This window comes from Triticum dicoccoides, chromosome 6B (genome assembly GCF_002162155.2).
Source record: "Triticum dicoccoides isolate Atlit2015 ecotype Zavitan chromosome 6B, WEW_v2.0, whole genome shotgun sequence".
NCBI classification, from domain to species: domain Eukaryota; kingdom Viridiplantae; phylum Streptophyta; class Magnoliopsida; order Poales; family Poaceae; genus Triticum; species Triticum dicoccoides.
In genome coordinates this window covers 161202213-161210974 of record NC_041391.1, presented here as the reverse complement: position 1 = coordinate 161210974, position 8762 = coordinate 161202213, and positions in this window count along the sequence as shown.

The following is an 8762-nucleotide window of genomic DNA, read 5'->3' as shown; positions in this document are numbered from 1 at the left end:
TTCATACTTTTTAACGCGCTTCACCTTTTTCAACCCTCACGCAATACATGAGTGCAAGCCATGGATATAGCACTACGGGTGGATAGAATATGATGATAGGGGTTACTATAAAGAAGACAAAAAAAGTAAGAAAGTCTCACATCGACGCGGCTAACCAACGGGCTATGGAGATGCCCATCAATTGATATCAACGTGAGGAGTAGGCATTGCCATGCAACAAATGCACTAAGAGCTATAAGTGTATGAAAGCTCAACATGAAAACTAAGTGGGTGTGCATCTAATCCTATAATGAAAAATTCCCACTGGTATATGAAAGTGACAACATAGGAGACTCTCCATATGAAAAACACGGTGCTACTTTGAAGCACAAGTGTGGTAAAAGATACTAACAATGCCCCTTCTCTCTTTGTTTTTTTCTTTTTTTTCTTCCTTTTTTTCTTTTTCTTTTTTTTCTTTTTCTATTTTCTCTCTCTCATTGTCCGGAGTCTCATCCCGACTTGTGGGGGAATCATAGTCTCCATCATTCTTTCCTCACTGGGTCACTGCTCTAAAAATGATGATCATCACACTTCTATTTACTTATAACTCAAAAGGAATAAAAATTACAACTCGATACCTATAACAAAATATGACTCTACATGAATGCCTCTGACAGATGATCTAGCGTAACATGTATAAAAATGTTGCACGGTGGCTGAGCCACAACTACTATGCCAGATATATGATCATGCAAAGCAATATGACAATGAATGCTCAAGTCATCAAAACGGAAGCGGTGGAAGTTGCATGGCATTATATCTCGGAATGGCCATGGAAAAGCCATAATAGGTAGGTATGGTAGCTGTTTTGAGGAAGATATAATAAGGCTTATGTGTGATAGAGCGTATCATATCACGGGGTTTGGATGCATCTGTGAAGTTTGCACCACGTCTCGAGGTGAGAAAGGGCAATGCACGGTATCGTAGAGGCCAGCAAATTGCGGAAAGGTAAGAGTGTGTATAATCCATGGACTCACATTAGTCATAAAGAACTCATATACTTATTGAAAAATTTATTAGCCCTCGAAGCAAAGTACTACTATGCATGCCCCTAGGGGGATATATTGGGAGGAAAAGACCATCGCTCGTCTTCGACCGCCACTCATAAGGAAGACAATCAATAATAAATCATGCTCCAACTTTCATAGCATAACGAGAGACGATACGTGCATGCTTCGGGAATCACAAACCTTAACACCAATATTCTTACTAACCACAACCATTTACTAGTACCTCCCACATATTCCATCTCTATATCACAAAACTATTGCAAGGAATCAAACATATCATATTAAGTGATCCATAAGTTTTATGTAGGATTTTATGACTAGCCATGCAATTGACCAATTCCTGTTGACTCTCTAAATAGATATAAGTGAAGCATGAGAGTTCAAATATTTCTACAAAAGAACATGCTCTAACAAATATAAGTGAAGCAAAAGAGCATTCTACGGACATCAGTTTTCTATGTGAAGAGAAACAGGCAATCCAAACTTCAAATGATATAAGTGAAGCACACGAAGCATTCTATAATGCCATACTCAAAAGATATAAGTGAAGTGCAATGAGCATTCTATAAATCAACCATGGACTATCTCATACCATCATGGTGCATAAAATAAAAATGAAAACTAAATGCAAAAGACGCTCCAAGATTTGCACATATCACATGAACGAAATGAATCCGAAGACATACCGATACTTGTTGACGAAAGATGGGATGCCTTCCGAGGCATCCCCAAGATTAGACGCTTGAGTCTCCTTGAATATTTACTTGGGGTGCCTTGGTCATCCCCAAGCTTGAGCTCTTTCCTCTCCTCCTTCTCCGCATATCGATACCTCCTCGATCTTCTAACACTTTATCCACACAAAACTTAAATGAACTTTTAGTGGTGGGTTTAGTGAAAATGGCAATGAAATCCCATCATGTACTTCTGCAACATTATTGTATAATTATAAAAAAACATTACCCACTGTATGCTATCACAATTATATGTCCCCAAATCAAGGAGGCTTCAACAAGAATTCAAACATACACAAATAATGAAGCTACAACAGCAATCTGTGAAAACAAGACAGTCTGTAAAGATTTGAACATCCACCATACTTATGTAACTCTAACAATTCTGAAAAAATAAGTAAAAAATAAAAAAAATGTATATAAAGACAATGCAAAAAGTTTCAGAACCATTTGACGTTCCAGTAAAAAATGTAAAATCGAGCACTATAGCTAAAGTTTCTGTTTTGCACCGCACAAACCAACAAGCAATCTACTCATCCTAAAGGAAAATCTTGGCACATTATTATTATAATACAATGGAATTGTACAAGGGGATAATTATTTTTGTTGAAAAGTTTCTGTAATTCAAGATTCACAAAGTTTCTATGGGCATGAACAAAGTTCAAGGCATGCTCCCGCTTCCACGGTGCTCGTCCTTCTCACTTTCACTTTTCTTTTTGTGAAGTTTTAAGTTCCCCTCTATATTTTTTTGTTTTTAAACTTTATAAAAGCACTCAACATAAATAAATGACTCTCTAAAACTTCCGAGATGTCTCCCTGACAGCGCTTTCTTTAAAGCCATTAAGCTAGGCATAAAGTGCTCAGGTAATGAATCCACCCGGATCCCAAGGTAATATCAAAGCTAATTTTAATTAACAATGATTTGGCATATAGTAGTGAGCACAAAGCAAGATAAATCAAGCAATAACGAAGTCTAACTCTCTTCCTATGCATTGGCATGTCATACAAGAACAATTCATGCACATCAAGTAAAGGCCAATACATACCATAAGTAGTTTCTTGCAATTTTTTGTGTTGGAAACATAGAGAGGTGGAGATGTAGTTCCTCTCTCATAATAATTGCATGTAGGGGAAGCAAGCACATGCATATTGTATTCATCAAAATCATCATGTGCAATAGAAAAAGGCAACCCATCAATGTAATCCTTAATAAGTGCAAACGTCTCGGATATAGCGTAGTTTGGAGAATTCAAAAAGATTGTAGGACTATCATGTGTGGGTGCAATAGAAACAATTTCATGTTTAACATAAGGAACAATAGCAAGTTCATCTCCAATAGCATAATTCATATTGGCATCATGGCCACAAGCATCAAGTTCATCAAAAAGGGATATTTCAAACGAATCAACAGGATCATACGAATTATCATAGCATTCATCCTTCGGTAAGAATGAAGGGACATTAAACAATGTATGAGTTGAAGAGTTACTCTCATTAGAAGGTGGGCATGGGTAGCTAATCCGTTCTTCCTCCTTTTGTTCTTCACTCTCCTCATCATCTTTTTCATCCAATGAGCTCACAGTCTCATCAATTCTTTCTTCCATAGACTCCTGCAAAATATTAGTCTCCTCTTGGACAGCGGAGATTTTCTCGATAAATGCATCAATATCAGAACTGTATTTATAGTTATCATAGCAATATTTAAGGATGACAAAATTTTCAGGTCTATAAACATCATCATCAAAAGCTTCATACTTTAAAAACAAAGATTCAATTTCATAAGCACCCTTAAAAGCAACAAATTCTTCTAGTCGTTCCACATCATAGTAATCATATATACCATTGGCATAAGAAGCCAAGGTATCATTATCATTAAATTTGCATGAAAATGGAAGGTGTGGAGCATTCATCCTAGAGCAACAAGTATAATCATATCTCAAGCATAAATCCCGAGCATACCAGTGCAACATATAAATTTGATCCCATAAAAGTTTCCCTTTTGTGTCAACCGATAATCCCTAAAGTATCCATGTTGATCCAACATTACTCTCATTATAAAGTTGAATTGGGTTTTCTCAGGATTATCAAAGTAGTGCATAATATCTTTCACATAACGATCATCGGGGGTTTTAGGAGGTTCCCCATCTCCTTGAGTAGCAAGTACAACTAATTTTTTTGGTGTTTCGTGTTCCATATCCATAACTAAAGATAGAGAACAACTTAGAACAAGAAATAAAAACTATTTAGTGATAAAGCAAACAAGCACACACGAGAATATTCACCCCACGCTATTGCTCCCCGGCAACGGCACCAGAAAAAGGTCTTGATAACCCACAAATATAGGGGATCGTTTGTAGCCTTCTTTGATAAATAAGAGTGTCAAACTCAACGAGGAGCTAAAGGCAGAACAAATATTCCCTCAATTTCTGCTGACCACTGATACAACTCGACGCACACTTGACTTTTGCTTTACTGAAAACAAGTATGAAACTATTTTGCAAGAATAAAACTATGAGTACTTTGCGAGAATAAAGCTACGAATAAATTGCAAGTTAACAAAGGTGGATAGCTTTTGTCAACAAGAAAGTCATTTGTTCCTAGGCAATCGATAACAAGTACCGGTAATCATTCTTGTAATTTTATATGAGGGAGAGGCATGAGCTAACATACTTTCTCTACTTGGATCATATGCACTTATGATATGATCGGAACTCTAGCAAGCATCTGCAACTACTAAAGATCATTAAGGTCGTGAAACCCAACCATAGCATTAAGTATCAAGTCCACTTTACTCCCATATGCCATAACCCACCTACTCGGGTTTAAGCTTTTGTCACTGTCACAAAACACCATAGGCAAACCATGAACATATTGCAACACCCTACAGTGGGGGCCCCTCACGTTTGCACGAGACCGAGGGCCCCGTAGGACAACACCATAAATAACATATAAAATTATACCAACCAAGATCACGATTAATCCATAGGACAAAACGGATCTACTCAAACATCATAGGATAGCCAAATATCACTGGGAAATAATATATGGAGTTGAGCACCATGTTTAAATAGAGATTACAGCGGGGAGAAGGGGTATTACACCGCTTCATAGAGGGGGAGAAAGTTGGTGATGACGGTAGCAAGATTGTTGATGAAGATCGCCGTCACGATCCTAGCCCCGACGGCACTCCGGCTCCATCGGGAGAGAGGGGGAGAGAGACCTCGTCCTTCTTCTTATTCCTTGGCCTCCCCCCTAGATGGGATGAGGGTTCCCCCTCTGGTCCGGCCTCCATGGCGGCGGAGGGGTGGGAGCCCCTCTGAGATTGGATCTCCCTCTCTATTCTCTTTTGTTTCGCGCTCCTCAGATCTGGCCGAAAACCGTTTCTTATATTCCGGGAGATCTATAACTCCGATTGCGCTAATATTTTTACATGATTTTTTTCTGGATATAAGCTTCCTTGCGCCCGAAGTGCATCTCCAACCGACATACGAGGTGAGAACAACCCACCACCACACGCCATGGGCCCGGGGCGCGCCCTGGTGTATCGTGGTCTATGTGGGCCTCCGTTTGCGGTGATTCCAACTCCCAAAAATTACAAATATTCCAAAATAATTCTCTGTGGAGTTTCACCACGTTTGTACTTTGTTTGATATGGATTTTCTGTGATACAAAAACATGCAACAAACAGGAACTAGCAGTGGGCACTAGATGAGTAAGTTAGTCCCAATAAATCATATAAAAAGTTGCCAAAAGTATGTAAAAGTTGAATAATATTGGCATGAAACAATCAAAAATTATGGATACGACAGAGATGTATCATGTTACACTCTACATAGAGGGGGAGAGAGTTGGTGTTGATGGTAGCAAGATTGTTGATGAAGATCGCCGTCACGATCCTAGCCCCGGCGGCACTCCGGCGCCACCGGGAGAGAGGGCGAGAGAGCCCCCCTCCTTATTCTTATTCTTCCTTGGCCTCCCCCCCTAGATGGGAGGAGGGTTCCCCCTCTGGTCCATGGCCTCCATGGCTGCGGAGGGGCGGGAGCCCCTTTGAGATTGGATCTCCCTCTCTGTTCTTTTCTGTTTCGCGCTCCCCAAATCTGGCCCTTCACGGTTTCTTAAATTCCCGGGGATCCGTAACTCCGATTGTGCTGGTCTTTTTACATGATTTTTTTTCTGGATATAAGCTTCCTTGCGCCCGAAGTATAGCTCCAATCGATGTTCGAGGAGAGCACGATACACTAGGGCGCGCCTGGGCCTGGTGGCGCGCCTTGGTGGGTTGTGGTGGCCTCGGGCCTCCGTTTACATTGATTCCACATCCTAAAATTCACAAATATTCCAAAATAATTCTCCGTAGAGTTTCATCACGTTTGGACTTTGTTTGACATGGATTTTCTGCGATACAAAAACATGCAACAAACAGGAACTGACACTGGGCATTGGATAAGTAAGTTAGTCCAAATAAATCATATAAAAAGTTACCAAAAGTATGTGAAAGTTTTATAATATTGGCATGAAACAATCAAAAATTATAGATAAAATGGAGACGTATCAACATCCCCCAAGCTTAATTCCTGCTTGTCCTCGAGTAGGTAAATGATATAAAATATAATTTTTGATGTGGAATGCTACCTAGCATAAACTTGATCATATATCTAGTCATGGCATGAATATTAAGACATAATTGATTCAAAGCAATATTCTATAATTGGACATAAAGACATCAATACTCAGGCATCCCAATAAACAATCATGTCTTTCAAAATATCAACACTAAAGAAAGTTATCCTTACACAATCATATAATCTTGTCATGCTCTGTCTTCTTAACACAAAGTATTTATCATGCACAACCCCGATGACAAGCCGAGCAATTGGTTCATACTTTTTAACGCGCTTCAACTTTTTCAACTCTCATGCAATACATGAGCGCAAGCCATGGATATAGCACTATAGGTGGAATAGAGTATGATGATAGGGGTAAATATAAAGAAGACAAAAAAGTAAGAAAGTCTCACATTGACGTGGCTAACCAACGGGCTATGGAGATGCTCATCAATTGATATCAACATGAGGAGTAGGGATTGCCATGCAACGAATGCACTAAGAGCTATAAGTGTATGAAAGCTCCATATGAAAACTAAGTAGGTGTGCATCTAATCCTCTAATGAAATATTCGCACTAGTATATGAAAGTGACAACATATGAGACTCTCCATATGAAAAACATGGTGCTACTTTGAAGCACAAGTGTGGTAAAGGATACTAACAATGCCCCTTCTCTCTTTGTTTATTTTTTCTTTTTCTCTTTTTTCTTCCTTTTCTTTCTTTTTTTTCTCTTTTTATTTTCTCTCTCTCTCATTTTCCGGAGTCTCATCCCGACTTGTGGGGGAATCATAGTCTCAATCATCCTTTCCTCACTGGGGCACTGCTCTAAAAATGAATAATGATGATCATCACACTTCTATTTACTTATGACTCAAAAGAAACAAAAATTACAACTCGATACCTATGCCAAAGTGTGACTCTATATGAATGTGCAATGATCTAGCGTAACATGTATGAATAAACGATGAACGATGGCTGCCACAACTACTATGTCAGCTATATGATCATGCAAAGCAATATGACAATGAATGCTCAAGTCATCAAATGTAAGCGGAAGTTGCATGGAAATATATCTTGGAATGGCCATGGAAAAGCCATAATAGGTAGGTATGGTGGCTGTTTTGAGGAAGATATAATAAGGCTTATGTGAGATAGAGCGTAGCATATCACGAGGTTTGGATGCACCTGCGAAGTTTGCACTGACTCTCGAGGTGAGAAAGGGCAATGCACGGTACCGTAGAGGCTAGCAAATTGCGGAAAGGTAAGAGTGTGTATATTCCATGGACTCACATTAGTCATAAAGAACTCATATACTTATTGCAAAAGTTTTTAGCCCTCGAAGCAAAGTACTACTACGCATGCCCCTAGGGGGATAGATTGGTAGGAAAAGACCATCGCTCGTCCCCGATCGCCACTCATAAGGAAGATAATCAATAATAAACCATGCTCCAACTTTCATAGCATAACGAGAGACTATACGTGCATGCTTCGGGAGTCACAAACCTTAACACCAATATTCTTACTAACCACAACCGTTTACTAGTACTTCCCACATATTATCATATCTATATCGCAAAACTATTGCAAGGAATCAAACATATCATATTCAGTGATCCATAAGTTTTATGTAGGATTTTATGACTAACCATGCAATTGACCAATTTCGTTTGTCTCTAACAGAAGCATGAGAGTTTGATTCTTTCTACAAAAGAACATGCTCCATCAAATATAAGTGAAGCAAAAGATCATTCTACGAACATCGGTTTTCTATGTGAAAAGAAACATGCAATCCAAACTTCAAATGATATAAGTGAAGCACATGAAGCATTCTATAAAGCCATACTCAAAAGATATAAGTGAAGTGAAACTAGCATTCTATAAATCAACCATGGAATATCTCATAACAGCATGGTGCATAAAAGAAAAATGAAAACTAAATGCAAAAGATGCTCCAAGATTTCCACATATCACATGAACGAAACAAAGACGAAAACATACCGGTACTTGTTGAAGAAAGATGGGATGCCTCCGAGGCATCCCCAAGCTTAGACACTTGAGTATCCTTGAATATTTACTTGGGGTGCTTTGGGAATCCCCAAGCTTGAGCTCTTGCCTCTCCTCCTTCTCCTCATATTGAGACCTCCTCAATCTTTGATCACTTCATCCACACAAAACTCAACAGAAAGCTTGGTAAGATCCGTTAGTATAATAAAGAAAATCACTACTCTAAGTACTGTTGCAAACCAATTCATATTTTGTTTTTGCATTTTAGATACTCTAATATAACTTTTTCCATGGCTCATACCACCAATAGAATCGATAGTTTCATCAAACAAGCAAATCAATGCATCAAAAACAGAATCTGTCTTAAACATGACA